Source organism: Scyliorhinus canicula, chromosome 15 (genome assembly GCF_902713615.1).
Source record: "Scyliorhinus canicula chromosome 15, sScyCan1.1, whole genome shotgun sequence".
Lineage (NCBI taxonomy): Eukaryota > Metazoa > Chordata > Chondrichthyes > Carcharhiniformes > Scyliorhinidae > Scyliorhinus > Scyliorhinus canicula.
The window spans coordinates 140,889,519-140,911,011 of NC_052160.1; the positions used below are offsets into that span (position 1 = coordinate 140,889,519).

The following is a 21,493-nucleotide window of genomic DNA, read 5'->3' on the forward strand; positions in this document are numbered from 1 at the left end:
TTTTTTTAGAGTACCCAAAAATGTTTTTCCCACTTAAGGGGTAATTTAGCGTGGCCAATCCACCTATCTGGCACATCTTTGGGTTGTGGGGGTGAGACCCAGGCAGTCACTGGGAGAATGTGCAAACTTCACACGAACAGTGACCCAGAGCCAGGATCGAACCCAGGTCTTCAGCACCGTGGCAGCAGTGCTAACCACTGCGCCACCGTGCCGCCCTGTCAAGCCACATTTCTGTCCGTTGCAGCAAACACCTCTTGTTTAGGGGCTGTTTAGCACCCTGGGCTAAATCGCTGGCTTTGAAAGCAGACCAAGGCAGGCCAGCAGCACGGTTCGATTCCCGTAACAGCCTTCTCGAACAGGCGCCGGAATGTGGCGACTAGGGGCTTTTCACAGTAAATTCATTGAAGCCGACTTGTGACAATAAGCGATTTTCATTTCATCCTCCCAGCCGTCTTTTAAGTTTCGCAAGAAACTATGTAAATTAAGTCTGGACAGGCAAAATAAACAACAGACCACATTTCCTACATTCATGATCCTAGTTTCATCCAACAGAAACTGTAATAGTTGTTATTCCGTACATAATTCCATTCTTACCTTTTATTTATCACCTTGGGTCTTGAATCATAATCTGGAATGGGTTCTCTTCCATTTGTCTTTGCAATTCCAAGCTAAATAGTCTGTGTTTCATCACAGACTGATATCACATCAGCAATTTTGCACTTTTCTGGTAATAGCACTGTTGGAAGGAACAATCTAAGATTTCAGCGCACAGCAACCTTCATCCAATTAATACTGAATTCTTATTTCTCCCCAGGTAAAAATATTGCCCATTCCTATTTTAAAATCTCCCTCGCATCCACGCAACAAACATTCCCCCGAGTGAGACACGAGAGAAGATCAAAGCAGGGCAAATTTATTTCCCATACTTTCTCATAGGTTTGCCTCTCAACATAGTCTTGCTTCCCACATTTTTCTGTGTGGTATGAGGCATGGATTCAGATGTTAATGGGTTTAAAATGCCTTTGAAGAACCTCTGGTGCATTAAGAGATAAGCAAGAATCATTTATTTATTGTGACCTTGCGGCATTAAGGTATCTTGCCAGCTACAGCTGTGTGATAGATGAAAGGGTTGCCCTTCCTGTGCTACTTTTCATTAGATTTGTTGAAAGATGCACAAAATTCCTTGAATAGTACAAAACGTCTTCGAGAAAAATAGGGAAAGAATTGAAAGAACTGCCAAATGTTTTGATTCTTAAATTGCTCACCTATTCTTGAACCAGGCCGTTTGACCCATCCTACTTGTTCAAGACGTTGAAGGGGGTATTTAATTAATCTCGTTGCCCTGTCTGTTACCCACAGCTCTCAAAATTTTCCCATTCAGGTTTTTTGCCCGAATTACCGTTTGAAAGTTACTGTTGAATCTGACCGTGCATCCCGAATCACAACATCTTGCTGGGTAAACAAAAACAAACTCTCCTCAGCTTAAACCCAGTAGAACAGTAGCCAGAAAGTTTGCCAAATTACTCCGTTAGCAGTTCTTGAATTACTAAATTCAAGGGTTTGTTAATGTGAATAGAATCACAAAGGTCAAATGGGATTGTTTGTTGATCACAAATTTCTTCACACCAATGAAATAATGGAAGCAAACGTCACGTGCCAAAAATTAATGACTGAAGAAGGTTTATTTTTACAAACCTAGCAACAGGTGGTCAGAATTTTAATAAAGATCTTGCGAGCAAGTTAACCATCGGGCTGTGGCCAGCGCGGGTCTGGCGCACCAGGTAATTAGCAGGAAAGTCCAAAATCGAGATTTGCGGCGGTTGCAAACCGGTTTGCAATTTACCTTGCATGCTCCTGGATCTCGCCCCAAAATGGCGAGCATGTCATTAACCGACATTTGAATTCATTTCAATCTCATTCGCAAGATTGAAGTCGAATGCAGCAGCCTCGCGGGAATTAACCGACTCCCCAGCGTGAAATGACCTGGGATATGAGAAAGCTGGTAAAAGCAGAAAAATCCCAAGATATTCTCTGTATGCCAATGGGAAGAAGATAACTAGGGAAAGAGTAGGGCCCATTAGGGACCAGCAGGGAAATCTGTGGGTGGAGCCAGGGGACAGGGCAGCACGGTAGCATTGTGGATAGCACAATTGCTTCATAGCTCCAGGGTCCCAGGTTCGATTCCGGCTTGGATCACTGTCTGTGTGGAGTCTTCACATCCTCCCCGTGTGTGCGTGGGTTTCCTCTGGGCGCTCTGGTTTCCTCCCACAGTCCAAAGATGTGCAGGTTAGGTGGATTGGCCATGATAAAATGCCCTTAGTGCCCAAAATTGCCCTTAGTGTTGGGTGGGGTAATGGAGATAAGGTGGAGGTGTTGACCTTGGGTAGGGTGCTCTTTCCAAGAGCCAGTGCAGACTCAATGGGCCGAATGGCCTCCTTCTGCACTGCAAATTCTATGATATCTATGATACCTGTCTTCACCCAAGAGAATGAGGAGGTAGGTATAGAACTCAGGCAGTGAGACTGTGAAGTTCTATGAGCAAACTGTCATAGGGAGTGACAAGGTATTGGATGTGTTGGCAGGCTTAAATGTGAACAAATCTCCAGGTCCGGGTGAATTGTGACCCAGGCTTCTGTGGGAGGTGATGTGACCATCAATTCACTCGGAACACGATTGGAAGTAAACTGTGGTTTTAATAGTCTTACAACTGAGCCTGCCTGCGACCAGAAGAACTGAGGGCAGGCTCACACGGCTGCAGCACTTTATACTTCCAGTAGTAGGAGGGGCCATGGGCGGAGCCATGGGCGTAGCCGAGGGTGGAGTCCTGTACAAGCTCCTCATCTCCCCCTATGGGCAGAGCCGCGCAACGGCTCACAGACAGAGCCCACAAGGACACAATACCATACAATACAATACAGTGTGAATTACATTCACCACAGGAGGTAAGGGAGGAGATTGCAGAGGCTCTGACCCAGATTTTTAATTCCTCTCTGGTCATGGGGAAGGTGCCAGATGACTGGAGAACAGCTAATGCGGTCCCACTATTTAAGTATGGCTGTAGAGATAAACCAGGGAACTACAGACCGGTGACTCTCACATCAGTATATAAACTACATAGATGACTATGTGGGGGGTAAGACCAGTAAGCTTTTGGATGATATAAAGATTGGTCGGGTGGTTAACAGTAAGGCTGGGTGTTTTGGTTTACAGGAAGATGTAGACGGAATGGTTAAATGGACAGAAAAGTGTGAAGTGATACACTTTGGAAGGAAGAATTTGACAAGGAAATATTGAATGAACGGCATGAAGTTCCGAGGAACAAAGGGATGTTGCCATGTTTGTCCATAGATCTCTGAAGGCAGAAGGGCAGGTTAATGAGGTGGTGAAAACGGCATAAGGGACATTTGTCTTTATCAATCGAGGCATAGATTACAAAAGCACGGAGCTCCTGTTGGAGTTGTATAGAGAACTTTGGTGAGGCCACAGCTGGAGAACTGTGTGCAATTCTGGTCACCACATTAGAGGAAGGATGTGGTTGCTCTAGAGGAGGTGCAGAGGAAATTTACCAGGATGTTGCCTGGAATGGAACATTTCAGTTATGAAGAGTTTGGATAGACTTGGGTTGTTTTCGCTGGAGCAGAGAAGACTGAGGGGCGACCTGATCGAGGTGTAGAAGATTATGAGGGGCCTGGACAGGGTGGACAGGGAACAGCTACGAGGGGACACAAGTTTAAGGTGAGGGGCAGAATGTTCAGGGGGGATTTGAGGAAAAACCTTTTGAGGGTTGCCTCACATCCTTTAAAAAGTACCTGGGTGAGTACTTGGCACATCATAACATATGGGCCCAGTGCTGGCAAATGGGACTAGGCAGGTCAGGTGTTCTTCATATGTCGGTACAGATTCGATGGGCCGAAGGGCCTCTTCTGCACTGTATTACCCTATGATTTTGTGATTCTATTACTGACTTTCCATTCTGCGCCCTGCTCTCCCCAGTATATAAGTCATCATCCTTCTATCCCTTTTCAGTTCTGCAGAAGGATGATATGGACTTGAAACGATAATTCTGTACTTTATCCACAGATGCTGCCAGATCTGCCTAGTTTATCCATTTTTTGTTTTTATTTTAGATGTGATTTTAAGCCTGCTGACTCGGCACCAAAGAAGCAGTGGAAAGTTAAAATTGCCCAGGAGACTTGTTGATGGCCGCCATGCTTTCACAGCCTTCTGTTGCTCTCAGACATGCTGGGTACTTCCACCATTCTCAGTTTTCACTCCACATTTTACCTGCTCTTTTCCAGTGAGTGGGACGGGTTGGAGTCCTCTTTCAGATGTCCATCATATGGGCCTGACTGCCATTTTGAGCCTGGAGCCTGAATGGAGGGTGCCGCACTATGCAGTCACACCAGCTGAAGCAATGTGGGAAGGAGAGTCCGGCTGGGGCCAAAGAAACCCAAACAGGTAAGTTTGCAAACTTTTTCTATTAAACTTTCCTTTTGGGGCTAGGAGTAGAAGTTCTTCCCTAATCTACAGCCTTGGGCAACCAGCTCCCCCCGCTCCTAATTGCAAGGACCTTAAACCCCTTCCCATAATCCCAGGCTCCAATCCTTTGCTGCCCACCTGCAATTTTCTGCCGTCAAAAAGCCGATCCATTCACAAATCCTTTTATCTATCAGTGGTTTGAAGAAATTGGACGGATGGTCAGCCATCTTGTTTGCAACCATTCAGCATTAACACTGCGTTTGAATCCAAATCATAAACAATGTTACTTATACCGTGCGTAAAAAACCCTCTCCACAATTATGAATATTTGCTGTTGATATTTTGTTTTGGTGGAAACTACCCAACCTTGCACTTAGTTGCATTAGGTTTCTGTGCATTTGTTGGTTAATGGTTCCGAATCTGGGCCAATTCAACCAGAACCCAGACTTAACTCTTTATAACCCACAGCCTTCCTCAAGTGAAAAGCGCTGATAAGCATCTGTCTCTGGTTCTCAAACAGGCTTCAAAAGTTGCAGCAGTTGGTTGTTCTGAGTTCAGCTCAGGCCATCTTTACAACTTATTAAATACTCAATGATGTTGAGATGATAAGATCACATCATTGGGCATCTCGTTTGAGTTAGATTATTGACGATGTTTAAATGTCTTTTCCGAACAACCATTTGTTGCAGATTGTGATTGCAATCCAAGGGTTTCATGTTCATAATCCACTTATGAAACTGAATGAAAATTATCATAAAAGCTACTGTTTTTTTGATAAATTACAACTGCTTTACTGATAGACTGTAGGGAAGGAAAGTTACCACCTTTAAGCAGTCTAGTTCACACGTGATTTCAGCTTTACACCACCTGCTCTGACCTCCATGTTGTCAGAACACGTTAAAAATTGTTCCATAAAAAAGAATCCCTAAATCAAAACTACAGAGATCCTGGCCGCCTAAGTATAAAAGTTGGGAAGTTTTGCTACACTGGACATTGGTTAGAGCACAACTTGAATTCTGTGTACAGTTTTGGCCTTCTTAGTTATGGAGTGATATAACTGCATTGGAAGCAGTTTGAAGAAGATTCACTTGACCGTGGGAAGCAGGGGTTATCTTGTCAGGAGAGTTTGGACGGGTTGGGCCTGGATCGTTGGAGTTTAGGGAAAGGAGAGATGATCTTATTAAAACAAATAAGATCCTGGGTGGATCTGAAGGGGTGGATGTTTTCCCCTATGGGAGAGACTAGAACTAGGGGACACAGGGAGGGTCTCTGACTTAAGACAGAAATTAGGAGAATTATTTTTCTCTCAGAAGTTTGTCAGTCTGTAGAATTATATTCCCAGGAGAACTGAGGCTGGGTCATTGAATATTGGATATGTATATTTGCATGTATGAAAATCAAATCATTTATTTCAACATTCTTTCATCCCCCTCTCGTAATGAACGTACCGCAGAACATTAGGTAATATGGTTTTTTGTAATGAAGGGCAACAGCTTGATTGAAAGACTCAGGCATTTGGTTTCCTTCTCTAGTCGAACTGTGTATTCTCAGTTGCATCCAACTCTTAAGGCACGTGCATGTACTGTGATGTTTGGATCATTGAGAATAGTCTCAGCCTAGACACTCACAAAATGTTAACAGACTGGCAACTTTATTTAGCTCTAAGATGCATTTTGTACCTCATTCACCTTCTGTGCAGTTCAAAGAAGTGTTTTCTTAATAAAAAATATTTTGAACTACTTTTGCTTGAAATTGTTACAATGCATCTGTTTAATCCAGCTCCTCTCAGATCAACCATTGTGATTGGCATAACAGTGAGGCTGTTGTACTTTTTGCATTAGGCATCCTATGCGCCGGGGGTTAGTTTGAAGCTCACCACCCAGGAACAGGGGAGTTGAATGGTACACACCTAAAGATTTGAAGTCACATATGGTTAATCCTCACATCACTGATAGTGAGATTGAAATTCTACTTTCAGCATTGCCAACTAAAGTTAACTTGTCCCTTATGTATTTAATATGATTATGGTATGAAACAGTAGAAGCAAGTCTCTATTGGAATAAGACACATGATGTGGAGATGCCGGCATTGGACTGGGGTGAGCACAGTAAGAAGTCTTACAACACCAGGTTAAAGTCCAACAGGCTTGTTTCAAACACTAGCTTTCGGAGCACTGCTCCTTCCTCAGGTTAGCTAGTGTCTGAAACAAACCTGTTGGACTTTAACCTGGTGTTGTAAGACTTCTTACTGGAATAAGAGACAGTTACAGAGCTGATTAAGGATGGTTGATAGGCTCACATTCAGTTAACACAGGATCCCAAGTTGCAACAAAGAAGTTGGATTACCTATTCTACAGCTATTTAATAGTTTGTAATGAAATAGTTCTCTTTAGAAATGAATGCAGTACACATGACTACCTACTAATTAAATAGATATGAATGGAATATACAAAATTAACTTGCATCTCTGCAATATATGTTGAGGACTAGAAAATGGGAAATGTATTTTATCGACTAGATAATCCTTTTCAGACTTTGCAGGGTAATATTTATGATTGGCAACACTTGGAAGGCGAGTCTCCAAACCAGGAACGTCAAATCTAAAGCTTGGGCGGGATTCTCCGACCAACCCCCCCCCCCCCCCCCCCCCCCCCCCCCACCCCCCCCCCGCCGGCTCGGAGAATCGCCCAGGGCCGGCGTCAATCCCGCCCCGCCGTGTTCCGAATTCTCCGTGTCCCCGAGATTTGGCGGGGGCGGGAATCGTGGTGCGCCGGTCGGCGGGGCCCCCAGCGGCGATTCTCCGGCCCGCGATGGGCCGAAGTCCTGCCGCTAACAGGCCTTTCCCGCCGGCGTGGATTAAACCACCTACCTGACCAGCGGGATTGGCGGCGCAGGCGGGCACCGGGGTCCTGGGGGGGGTGCGGGCCGATCTGACCCTGGGGAGTGCCCCCACGGTGGCCTGGTCCGCGATCAGGGCCCACCGATCGGCGAGTGGGCCTGTGCCGCGGGGGAACTCTTTTTCTTCCGCTTTCGCCATGGTCTTCACCGTGGCGGAGGCGGAAGAGACCCCCTCCCCTGCGCATGCGCCGGTATGACATCAGTATGACTCTGGTGCATGCGCGGACTTACGCCGAAGTCCTTTCGACCCCGGCTGGCGTGGCACCAAAGGCCGTTCACACCAATGTGAGGGCTTGGCCCCTAAAGGTGCGGAACCCCCGCCCCGCCGGGTAGGGGAGAATCCCGGCCCTTATCTTTAGCAGCCAGATCGCACAAAGCGAGCTGCGCTCGAGTAGGCCTTCAAGGAGGAAGAAAATCATTTATTTATCGACCTCCTTTAGTCAAGGTGGTGATTTATGGTGGGGTATTGTTTCATTCAAGTCACCAATCCTGTGGCACCTCAGGTAGTTGACCATTCTTCAGCGGTGAGCCTGGAAAGTAAATATTGGTTGGCTATTTAGTGCTTTGTTGGGGGGCGGAGGGGGGGGGGGGAGGGGGGGGGGGGAAGGAGGGGGAAACGGCGGGGGGGTTGGGTGGAGAGGCTTGTGCGCTGGTGGTGTACTGACCCTGGCTCCACACAGCATCCAAGCAACCACTTGCCATCAAGCAATCCAGGCGGGTTTTTAAAAAAATACCAAGCAAATTATTTCATAATGACACAAGAACATCGAACAGGTCCATTCGGAGCCAGTGTACGGTTATTCTAACCTGTTCTTCTCTCACCAACCGTTGATCCTTTACTTTAGGATTTCTTTGCTTCCTTCCCTAACTTCCCCTGGAAATAATCAGACAAATATTTCAATATATGTCTGTCACCCTCGGAACAATAGATTAAACATTCATTCGTTTTTTACAAGTTACAATTTTCCAGAGAATCATTTTATAGAGATATTCACAGATATTGTAATCTCTCTGGCCTATTGTTCTGAAACACCAGCTGAGCAGGCCCAAGCTACTCACAGCATTATTTTAGTCCACAACTTTAGCAGCGGAAACGTGGAAGATTGTGCTTGGATAAGTAGAATAATTTGTGTTTCTTTTTTAAAATAAATTTAGAGTCCCCCAATTCATTTTTTCCAATTAAGGGGCTGGTTTAGCACACTGGGCTATATCACTGGCTTTTATAGCAGACTAAGGCAGGCCAGCAGCATGGTTCAATTCCCGTACCAGCCTCCCCGAACAGGCGCCGGAATGTGGTGACTAGGGGCTTTTCACAGTAACTTCATTGAAGCCTACTCGTGACAATAAGCGATTTTCATTTTTCATTTAATTTCATTTTCGTTTTTTTCATTTCAATTCCGCGTGACTAATTTACCTACCCAGCACGTCTTGGATTGTGGGGGGCGAAACCCACGCAGACACGGGGAGAATTTGCGAACTCCACACAGGCAGTGACCCAGAGCCGGGATCGAACCTGGGACCTTGGCGCCGTGAGACAGCAGTGCTAACCCACTGCGCCACCGTGCTGCCCTGAATAAAGCAAGTTTTAATGCTGCTTTATAACATTTCGTCAATGTTTTGTGATTCGTGTCACTATTTGTACCTCCGGTGTTTCCTTTTTTTTTATAAATTTAGATTAGCCAATTATTTTTTCCAATTAAGGGGCAATTTAGCGTGGCCAATCCACCTAATCTGCACATTTTTGGGTTGTGGGGGTGAAACCCACGCAGACACGGGGAGAATGTGCAAACTCTACACGGACAGTGACCCAGAGCCGGGATCGAACCTGGGACCTCAGCGCCGTGAGGTGGTTGTGCTAACCACTAGGCCACCGTGCTGCCCTCCTCCGGTGTTTCCTAGTTCACAAACCGACGGATAGACATTCTAACATCATCCCATAATGTTGAAAAGCTAGAAATCCAGAAATGACTTGGTTCTGAGCATTTCAGACCGGAGCGGTTCGTACAGTGTAATGTGTTAAAGTCATGGGCCGGGATTTTCCAGCCCTTCCCACTGGGGGTATCTTCTGGTCCCACCGAAGATGACCCCCCCCCCAGCCCCCGGGATGGCTTCCCCAGTGGCACGGTCGGCGAGAAACGCAAACGGCATCAACTTTGGTGGGATCTTCCGACTGTTGGTGCGTTAGCTCCGAAAAGGAATGTTGAAACTCATATTTACTCCTGACATTCCAAACGCAGCCATGTCATCAGGGGGGGTGTGTGACCAGCGTGATTAAAAAGGATGAAGTGGCAAGTCTGACGGAAGGTCATCGACCTGACGTTTTTACTCCGTTTCTCTCTTTACAGATGCTGCCCGATATGCTAAATATCTCCAGCATTTTCTGCCTTTATTATGTGATATTCAATCACTTCAATAAGAAAAAGAAATAAGAGGGCAGGCTACAACGTCATCGTTCGTGCCGGGGTTTGGAGATGACTGTCAAAGCGGATCAACGCATTGAACTAAATCAGTGGTTTTAAAATGTGGGGAAGTGTGAAGAAAATCCCAATATTTTCTCAACAATCAGAGGCCAGGAGCTTTGGAAGAGCAAACGTATATTGATATTCAGATACTCAAATCATTAAAAGAACAGCTCACAGGTACAAAATGTAATCTGAAAGGGTAATAAAATGATGGCCTTTCTTTTCTGGGGGTTGAAATACAAAGAGGAACAAGCGATTATAGAATCATGGAATTTACAGTGCAGAAGGAGGCAATTCGGCCCATCGAGTCTCCACTGGCCCTTACAAAGAGCACCCGACTGAAGCCAACATATCTACCCTATCCCCGTAACCCAGTAACTCCCACTTAATATTTTTTTGACACTAAGAGCAATTTAGAATGGCCAATTCATCTAACCCGCACATCTTGGGACTGTAGGAGGAAACTGGAGCACCCGGAGGAAACCCACGCAGACACGGGGAGAACGTGCAGTCTCTGCACCAGTCAGTGACCCAAGCCGGAAATCGAACCCAGGACCCTGGAGCTGTGAAGCAACAGTGCTAACTAATATGCTACCGTGCTGCCCCTATTGTTTCATTTGTACAGAGCCTTCATTAAACTGCATCTGGACGATGCTGTGGATGCTGGAAATGTAGACGGGCCATTTAAACGGAAACGTTAACTCTGCACATCTCTCCACAGATGCTGCCAGACCTGTTGAGTTTATCCAACATTTTCTGTGTTTACTCTGGAGTACGGTGTTTATTTCGCACTTCAGGAAAGATGGACCGGACTTGGAAAGAGCACAGAGCTGATTTACCAGAACAATGCTGGAGATTAAAGCTTTAAATCATAAATCGGGCCACTTTTAGTTTTGGAGTTTGAGTGAGGAATCTAATTAATTGAAAGGCGGGATTCTCCGGACAGAGAATCCCCGAGGGGGGGGGGGGGGGTGTGAATCCCGCTTCGACGCCGGCTGCCGTATTCTCCGGTGCCGGTTTTCGGGCGGGGTGGGGATCACCCCACGCCGGTCAGTGGCAGCGGCTGCCCCCCCGGCAATTCTCCGGCCGAGCGGCCGTCGGTTTCTGGCCAGTCCCGCCGGCATGGATTGGACATAGTCCTCCACGGTGGCCTGTCCCGCGTTTGGGGCCCACTGATCTGCGGGTGGGTATGTGCCATGGGGTCACTCCTTCCTTCTGTGCCGGCTCCTGTCGGACTCCGCCATGGCCAACGCGGAGAAGTAGCGGCAGAATACGCCGGCCATGCACTAAACCACTCCGGCGGTTCTGGGCATGCGCTAACTCGCGGAGTCCCTTCTGCGCCAGCTGGTGTGGCGCAAACCGCTCCGGCGCTGGCCTAGGCCCCAGAAGTGCAGAGAATTCCGCAACTTCCGGTTGGCCCTACGCCTGAGTGGTTCACGCCATTCTCGCCGCCGGCTCCGGGGCAATTCGCCGATTGCGGTGAATCCCGCCTCAGGTATTTTAAGTTATTGAAGGGATCTGCAAGAATAGACACTGGAAAGATATTTCATCAGTTAGGAGAACTTAGAACAAGGGACAGAGTCTTAAAGTCAGACGAAGGTCGATCAGGATGGAAATCATGAAGAAATCTTTCATGCATAGTTTTGTGAAAACCTGAAATTCTCTCCCAAAACGACTGTGGGTGCTGGGCCAATTGAAATGTTTGCCAGGTTCCCTTTGGGTAAGCATATCGGAGGATATGGGTCAAAAGCAGGTAGATGGAGTTGAGGTGCAATCAGCTAAGATTTAACTGAAGGGGGAACAATTTTGAGGCCCTGAATGGTCTATTGATGCTGCCAAACCCTCCTGTACTCATTATGGTCAGGTGACACACAAGAACACAAGAAATAGAAGCGGGAGAGGACCATGTAACCTGCTGAGTCTGCTCTGCCATCCAATATGATCGTGGCTGATTTTAGGCTTTATAATAATAATCTTTATTATAATAATTATCTTTATTAGTGTCACAAGTAGGCTTACCTTAACAAAGCAATGAAGTTACTGTGAAAAGCCCCTAGTCGCCACACTCCGGCGCCTGTTCGGGTACACAGAGGGAGAATTCAGAATGTCCAATTCACCTAACAGCACGTCTTTTGGGAATTGTGGGAGGAAACCGGAGGAAACCCACGCAGACACGGGGAGAACGTGCAGACTCCGCACAGACAGTGACCCAAGCCGGGGATTGAACCTGGGTCCCTGGTACTGTGAAGCAACAGTGCTAACCACAATGCTACTGTGCCGCCTTCCGAAGCTTATATTTCCCGCTCATTCCCCATATCTCTAAGAGACAACTATCTGCCTATCCCAGCGTTGAAGATATTAATTGATGGTGCATCCTGATGCAGAGAATTCCAAAGATTCAAAACCTTTGAGTGAAGAGATTTCTCTTCATTTGAGTTGTATATTACCCTGAGACCTTGTCCCAATGTTTTAGATTCCCCAGTTAGTGGAAGCAACCTCTCAGTGTCTAGTCCGTCAAGTCCCTTCAGAATCTTATACGTTTCAATGAGATCATCTCTCATTCTTCTAAACTCCAGAGAATAAAGACCCAATTTACTCAAACTCTCATCACAGGACATTCCTCTCATCCTGGGTACCAATCTAGTGAGCCTTCACCGTATCGTCCCTAATGTAATTATATTTTTCCTCAAACGAGGAGACCAAAACTGCACACAGTATTCCAGGTGTACAATATTCAATGATCTGAAAATAATTCAAATGTGAACACTTGTGAATCTTTAATAACTGTGATCGGGCACCTTATTACTCTTATGATTATGTTTTTGATGAGTGAAGTAAATAGGTGGTCGATACAAATTTGTTCACTAAGGCAATGGTTCAGCTCTCTCTCCCTTCCCAAATGAAAGTGTTTATCCCTTGAAGGTATGTTTAGCTGAAAGGGAGGTAGTGATGCATAATACAAGACAACCTCTAACAGTCAGGTGTAGTGGAGCATGAGATTATTGTTTCAATGTGCAGTCAGCTAATAGAGAGGAGACACAAAGCAAATACAAAAGTTAACGGAAATCATTGAAAACACCTGGAATAAAATAACAATGTGAATTTGTGAAACCGCCCCTGTTAAGTTGAACAGCTATCACTCAGCCTATGGATAATGTGCAACATAAAGTGATTGAAACTCTAATAGTTGCATACCTATTAATACAAATCTTAATGTGTCCAAAGTATAGCTGTGCAATAGTAAATTAAAGAAATAAGCATGAGTTGCTTGACTGTTTTTTGGAACTACATGTTTCCTTCAGTCAAGTTAGGTTCCTTAAATCAAACAGTGAACAAACATATTGAATATTTGTAAATATGTTCATAATATAGAATATAAGACATTTATATCCATCACTTCCAAAAAGTATGTGGATTGCAATGCAGCGATTGTTTTAAGTACTATAGTTTGATTTTCAATTTTGTTCTTCCAATTAAGGGGCAATTTAGCGTGGCCAATCCACCTACCCTGCGCATCTGTGAGACCAACGCAGACACAGGGAGAATGTGCAAACTCCGCACGGGCAGTGACCTGGGGCCGAGATCGAACCCGGGTCCTTGGTGCGCGGGGTAGCAGTGCTAACCGCTGCGCCACCGTGCCGCCCATGATTTTCAATGTTGACATTGACTGTGCACTGCACAATCAGGTCTAAACGCATTAAAAATCCATGCAATGTTGCCCAAAGTGAAAATTCTGACCAAAAGTAGGTTCACAAACCTTGCTCAGTCTTTTGGAATTTCATATAAGTTGACATCCAATAGCTGTAAGAGATGGGGTCTAAACAATTGTGGAATTTGCACTCGAATGAAGAGAAGCTAAACACGTCAATTTATAATTGGTTAAATAGTGCATTCGTGATTGTCCTTTGCTAAGGCTTCAGCCTGACCCGTTAACACAGCAGTCTTTAGCATCCTTTAAGAGTTCTTTTCCCCAAATAACTCCCACCCAATCAGAATAAACTGAATCCCATCTGATTTTGATAAGATAACTTGTATATCATGTCAAACACTTGCGTTGCAATAAATCGAGATTCAGCACAATTGCACATATTCCAAGTCATTCTTATGCAGGGTTCAAAATTGTTGAGCTCCTTACCTCAATATTCTCTTCTTCCTAAAATTAACAGGCGTGATGCCATCAAATCATTACCGGTCGAATGATCTTGCCTTCTACCCCTTCTAGCCTGGGTGATATACTGAACCGGGAGCCCAGGACCTTGGTGGACGTTTCTCAATTAAAACTAAAATTAGACCTAAACCGTCATACTATACTATATTTTATGCTTCAGTTTACTGGTAACGAGGTTGTCTCTGTGGCTGCATTGCTCCTGGCTCCTCTCAATGCTAGTCACTGCCCTCATTCCATTTAGAAAATCAAACACTTATTGTTAATTTTGCAATCCTGGTATTTATTTCTGTTGACTCTTTTGAATATTTTCGTTTGAAGGCTGTATGCTGCAGCCACCATTGGAGCATTAAATGGGAGGTGTTTCAGCATGTGCAAAGGGGGGGGGGGCAGTGGAGATGAACTGACGTATAGAGTTGACTCTGAAAGTGCCTTGATTAATGGGTGATGTTAAGTTAGCTCCTTCACTTTGTCATGTTTAGCAGCCCCTCTCGGTCAGTTTGTCAATCACTATACCCTCAATACGTAAATAAAATCACCATTTTAAACAATCAATGGAAAGACAGCATTGGAGAAAAGTTCGCTTATTTAATGTTACACTTTGAAGATTTTTAAAAGTAGAATTGATGGGGAAGTTGCTTGTAAACATAATTTACAAAGTTCGTGTTCTTTTTACAAATACACAAACGGGCACACAATTACTGGTTTGAAAGATAAATAAAAATGGAATATTGCACCCTTACCCACACCTGCTATTTTTTGAGGTTTAGATCTATTTTTAAAACACTTTCTCTTATGTGCTTCAACCCAGCTGGCCTTTTCTCTCGACTGATTAGTTGAAGTGACAGACAGGATGGTGTACCTGTCACATCTGTTCTTGCGACATATGCTCCTTAGGGACACGGGGGTCAAACTGTGGTTGAACAGGATCAAATAGCTACAGTCTGCCAAACCTACCAGATTCAGAATATTGGCACTCAGAGGGGTGCAGGCGGGGAATTAGAAACAAAAGGTTATTATGCGTTGTAGGTTCTTATTTGGCAGATTGTTGATTGCAGGGCCACAATATCCACGATTTGGCCACGGGCCGTCCCAACTGGGCCAGTTAGTTGCTCCATCAACTGGCTGAGCGAATGCATGGTTTAAATCAGGAACCACCCTCTGCTGGTTTCCACCTTATCAGAATAAATGGTGCACTGTGTAAAACCCTACTCTACAGTCTGGACTTATGTCAGCGAGCACAGTTAACAATTCCACCATGGTGCAAGATGAGGCATACTGCTGTTGTGGTCATGTTAATGGGGGCCTGGATTACATAGGAAGTGGGAGCAGGAGGAAGCCATTCAGCCTGTGAACCTGCTCTGCCATTCAACTAGATCTTGCCCGATTTTCGTCCGGAGCACCATTTTCCCCCCATAACTCTTGATGTATTTAATGTCGAGAAATCAACCAATTTCTGCCTTGAACATGCTCAATGACTGAGCCTTCGCAGCCCTCTGGGCCTGGAATTCCAAAGATTCACCACCCTCTGAATGAAGAAATTCCTCCTTATCTCAGTCCCAAGTGACCTACCTCTTAGCCTGAGACTGTGTCCCCTGGTTCTAGGCCCCTAGCCAGGGCAAACATCCTTTCTACACCTACCCTGTCAAGCCGTATCAGAATGTTCTCATAATGCACCAGATTGTGAATTCAAATCCCACTATGGAAGTTTGAGAATATAGGGCGGGATTCTCTGATCCTGAGGCTAAGTGTCGATGCCGCCGTAAACGCCGTCGACATGGCCTCAGGAGCAGCAATCCTGGGCCCTGCAGGGGGCCAGCACGGCACTGGAGCGATACACTCCGCTCCAGCTGCTGATCCCGGCGTCAGATGGGCGCCGCCGGTCCGCGCGTGCGCGGTGGGACCGACGCGATTTCCGCGCATGTGTGGTGTCTCCCTTCTTCGTGCCGGCCCCTATGCAACATGGCATAGGGCTACAGGGGCGGCTGGTCTGCCGATTGGTGGGCCCTGATCGCGGACTAGGCCACAGTGGAGGCCTCCCCCCAGAGTCGGAACCCTCCTCCTCCCACACAGGCCACCACCGGACCCTTCCACGCCGAGGTCCCTTGGGTAAGACCAGGTTTGAATGGTGCCGCCAGGACCCGGGTTTTTCGGTACGGCCGCTTGGCCCATCCCAGGCAGAGAATCGGTGGGGTGGGCCCCGTAGATCAGCCCCCGGCTGGCGCTGTGCCGGTGCTAATGGTGTTGAATCTCCGCTCTGCGGAGAATCCCGTCCCGGGGTCGGGGCAGCGTGGCGTGATTCGCGCCGGTCGTGGCGATCCTCCGACCCGGTCCTGGGCTGAGAGAATCCAGCCCATGGATTCTGATTTTTTTGAAGATCTAGAAAGCAAAAAGCTGCTGAAATGTCGCACGGCAGCAACTAATAATCTTTACGGAAACTAACCTGCCACTCTTACCCTGGCTTATCTGTGATTCCAATCCCACATCAACATGGTTGACCCTTAACTACCCTCCCAAGTGGCTAAATAATGACAGAAGTTACATTCAAACTATTAGTGGGTTAGGAGCGATTCAGAACTAGGGGCCACCGAGGGGCCACCTAGAAGGAGTGTTAGGACAGGTAACATTAGAAACCAGCTAAGTTGGCAGGAGTGCAGCAGGTAGCATAGCATTAGGGGCTAGCACACAGTCAGTTGTTGTACACAGCACTGACACAAATATACACCTGTTCACCGACGCTCCGACCTGCCTTGGCACGGGATGAGCTGGGTGCAGAGGGTAAGACGGTTGGGTGTGGGTGTGCAGATGTGGGGGGGAAGTGTTCGGCGGGGAGTGGGGGGGGGCAGTACAGCACGGGCCAGGGGCTTGGACCAGAGGTGCGGGGGTGCCATGTGGCAGGGCCTACCCGGTGTGTGACCGCTCACCGCTCACCACCCCATGCTGCACGCTGCAGCCCTGGTGCACATGTTGTGTGGCCTCCTGTACCTGCCCAGACTCCATGCCCTGCCCATCCTGGCCCTCCTCCACATCCTTCTCGTCAGACGGCCCTCCTCCTCCACCTCCTCTTCCAGTACGTCGCCTGTCTGCAGTGCAATTCTGTGCAGGATCCTCCCAGGCCTTACTTCAGGGCCCATCCAGAGTGGCCCAGGCAGTTGAACCCCATCTTTAAGACGGCGATGCGCCGCTCGATGTCGCCCCTGCATGGGTTATAGTGGTTCTCCGCATCGATCTGAGTCCTCCAGATAGGCATTACCAGCTACGTCCGCAGCGGGTAACCCCTGTTGCCCAGGAGCCAGCCTCTCACCCAGGGAAACATCTTGAAGGTGTTGGGCATCGCTAAGTGTGCCAGGACAAAGCGTTGTGCGCCTGGGCGCTGACATGCAGAATGTGCAGCCGGTGTTGGCACACCTGAGGGAGAGGAATCCTTTCTGATTGATGAAGGGCACCCCCTCATACGACGGTGCCCATAGGGGGATATGTGTCCCATCGATCACCCCCTGGACCTGGGGCAAGCTGACGAATCCTGCTGCCGGTCGCTCTGGTGGACTCGGTCCACATTGAAGGGAATGTTTGTTTGCTGCCCGGGCAGACAGGACGTCCCCTGCGGTGCGGATGCACTTGTGCACAGAGGCTGGGAGACCCTGGACAGGTCCTCACTGGGCGCCTGGAAGGGCCCCGTGACAGGCCGATCATCGCCTTGACGTCTGCCAGGAGCGGGTGTTCTCACTCATACCTCCGCGGTTCCAGATGCGCCATGATCCGGCGCAGCTGTCGCATGGTCTCCCTGCTCAGCCGCTGTCATCGGTGACACGCCTGGTCCGGCAGGCCCTCGAAGGACAGGCGCGGCCGATATACACGAGGCCTGATGCAACGCCCTCCCCCCGCCCTCCTCCTCGGCCTGTTGGATGGCCAACATCACTGGCTGGCTCCTGTTCCTCTGGGGCAGGCTCCTGTTCTGCAGGCTCCTCCTGAACAGCTCCTGTTTGTTCAGCCTCAGTACAGCCTCACCCCCAGGGCTGCGGAAGCCAGGGAGCTGCCAACCTCACCCGTCTGTACACCGAGATCCATTTTCTGCAGCGGGTAAGGGAGCAGACATGGTGAATGCTCCCGTGCTCAACCAGATCTAAAGGGCTACGCAGTGCCCCTGGCCGGCAATGCAGCCCCTGTCCCGCACGTCCCACCCACACCTCCTAATCCTAGCCCCACCCCTGGCCAAGCCCCCTGATACTCTTACCTACGTACCGCGTCCCCAGCCTCGCCAGTGCCTGTCACCGGGGGCCCTGCTACTGGTCCCTGCAAGCGTTACTCTCCGTGGCTCCTGTCCCACGCCTTCTTGTGGGGTTTACCGTCGGCTCCCTCTTGGGTGGGTGGCATGCTACCCGGTAGGCAGGGTGCCATGTGGTTCCCAGGGGTCACGGGGCTGGGTGAGGAGGGTGGTCATCCATTGGGACTGCAGCTGTAGTGTGCCATGTGTTCTGCTGTGCGATGGCACATATTGTGCCCACCTGTCCGGGGGCAGGATGAATGGGATCAGGGGCGCAGTGGGCAGGCTGGGTTTGGTGACGGCTGGTGTTCGTGCGGGTGGGCGTCCTGGTGGAGGGGTGACTCACGTGCCATAGGGACATCGCAATGCATCGGGGGCCCACCTGGCTGTCCCATGCCACCATGTGTCTCGGCGACTGACCACTCTGCCACCTCGCCGACCAGGTCCAATGCCCTCTGCTCACCGTGGCGGAGCTCGGTCACCCTATGGACATGGGGTGGGGGTTGAAAGGCGGGTGTGGGTTGAGAGTGGTGCCAGGGCCCAGGGGTGGGGGCGCATCAGGTCTGGCCTGGGGTTGCTGCCTATCCTCATCCACTGCCGTCCGCCCGCCCGCCTGGCGGGTGCCGCATTAGGGTGGGTGCGGGGTGGGAGTTGTGGAGTTGGGGTGGGGCCAGAGGTGGTGACTCACAGTGGTCGCCCTGAAGAGATTGTGCAGCTTCTTCCTGCCCTGCTGCCCAGTCCTGGCAGTGGGGTCCACGGCCTCCGACCCCAGGCCCGGAGGGTGGTGAATCTGTGGAACTCATTGCCGCGGAAGGCAGTGGAGCCCAAGTCATTGAGCGCCTTTAAGATAGGTTCTAGATTAAAAAGGGGATCAGAGGTTATGGGGAGAAAGCAGGAGAATGGGGATGAGAAACATAACAGCCATGATCGAATGACAGAGCAGACTCGATGGGTTGAATGGCCTAATACAGCTCCTAAGTCTTATGGTCTTATGGCATCCAGCAGTGTTTCAAGCTCTGCCACTCTCGTGGGCGGCATCTTCTTGGCCGGAATGAGTGTGTGTGGGTAGTGGGGTGCTTATATGCAGCTCCAGCTTGCCAGCCTCCCAAGTGCCAATCCCGACAGCAGTGAATCTGACCCTGGCATCTGTTGGAATCGCACTAGTTACACGTGGCGCTGGTGCCGGCCCATTTGCATGTCCTGAATTGCTCTGGGACCAGCGCCAATATTGGGATCACGATTCAGTCCTGGCGTCGGCACTTAGTCTCCAGAACGAAGAATCCAGCCCTGCAAGTTTTCTACGAGCTTAACTGGCTTAACAGTGAACGATTTATCAAAGTGTTGACAAATCTCTTGCACTGAGCAGTAAACAAGATTTTGATAAAATTCGCTTTTATTTCTCATTATCACCCTGCAGTGCAACTATAGATTTCCTGCTGTGAGGCATAATAACAACCTCTGCTTCCTCCCACACACACAAGCATATCCCGCTCACCCACATACATGCACGCACATGTAAGCATATCACACCCACCCACCCACACACACACACACACACAAGCACATCACCCCTACCCACATGAATAAACACACCCCCGTACTAACAAATTTACAATATACCCACGCACAAACAAAAATAAACATACCCCACACTCGCAAACATACGATACACCCACAGACAATTGAGAGCAAGAGGCGAGCAGTGTTTATCACCTGGTCACTTGTTTACACAAACAAGAGAAGAATCTTTGCTGTACCGCAATTCTTATGATCACTAACTTTAATTGGGGAGGTGAGACATAGTGGGATTGTCACTGGACCAGTTAACCAGAGACCCAGAGTACTGCTCTGGGGGACCCAGGTTCAAATACCGCCACTGCAGACGGTGAAATTTCAATTCAATAAATATCTGGAACTAAAAGTCTACCAATGACCATGAAACCATTGTTGATTGTCGTAAGAACCCATCTGGTTCACTAATGTCCTTTAGGGTCGGGCAGCACGGTGGCGCAGTGGGTTAGCCCTGCTGCCTCACGGCACCAAGGTCCCAGGTTCGATCCCGACTCTGACTCACTGTCTGTGGAGTTTGCACATTCTCCCCGTGTTTGCGTGGGTTTCGCCCCCACAACCCAAAGATACTATGATAAGGGAATAGTGTAGATGGGCTTTAGAGTGGTTTCACAGGTCGGCGCAACATCGAGGGCCGAAGGGCCTGTACTGCGCTGTAATGCTCCATGTTCCATGTGCAGGCGAGGTGGATTGGCCAGGCTAAATTGCCCCTTAATTGGAAAAAATGTATTGGGTACTCTAAATTTATTTATTTTTAAATAAAAATAAAGTCGTTTAGGGAAGGAAATCTGCCGTCCTTACCCGGTCTGGCCTACATGCGACTCCAGACCCACAGCAATGTGGTTGACTCTTAAATGTCCTCAGGGATGAGCAATAAATGCTGGCACAGCCAGCGACGCCCACATCCCATGAATGAAATAAACAATTGGTTTCGTTGGGAATATCCATAAGACTACAAAACTGGGGAGACAGTGGTCCAAACCAGAAATCCAGAGACCCGGTATAATCTTCTGGGGCCCTGGGTTCAAATCCCACCACGGCAAAGGGTGAATTTGAGTTCAATATAAAAATCTGGAATTAAAATGTCTAATGATGACATGACTGGTAAAACCCATCTACTTCACTAATGCTCTTTAGGGAAGGAAATCTGCTGTCCCTACCTGGTCTGACTTACATGTGACTCCAGACACATAACAATGTGTAAAGAACAATAGTGAACAAGATGGGTTTTTACGACAATCGACAATAGTTTCATGGTCATCATTAAACTATTAGACTTTCAACAATGTGGTTGACTCTTATGTCACTAAGGGCAAGAAATGTTGGCAATGTCCATGTTCCATCAATGATTTTTTTAAAAACGAAGTAGTCCATTCGGCCCATCAAGTCTGCTCCGCCATTCGATTAGATCAGACTGATCTGATGTGACAATACTCAGCTCCACCGTCCTGCCTTACCTAACACTTGATTCTCTTACTGATTAAAAATCTGCCTCTCTCATCCTTGAACATATCTAACGAGCCAGCCTCTACAGCTCTCTGCGGATGTGCGAAGGCGCAGCAATTAAGCTTTACCGGCAAGCGTGAAATGGTCAGGCAGGAATCACGTAAATTTGGCAAGGAAGGTGAAAAAGAGTAGCGCCTCGAACTTGAAAAAA

At 48.1% G+C, this 21,493-nt stretch overlaps 1 long non-coding RNA gene across 1 annotated transcript; it reads right to left on the reverse strand.

Moving 5' to 3' along the window:
* Positions 1–624: 624 nt before the first annotated feature.
* LOC119978426 lies at positions 625–14,187 on the reverse strand. The gene is made up of 3 exons (XR_005463448.1): positions 13,974–14,187; positions 8,184–8,250; positions 625–736 (listed from the first exon to the last, which is right to left on the reverse strand). It is a non-coding gene; the product is annotated as an uncharacterized LOC119978426 (long non-coding RNA).
* Between the last annotated feature and the right edge of the window lie 7,306 nt (positions 14,188–21,493).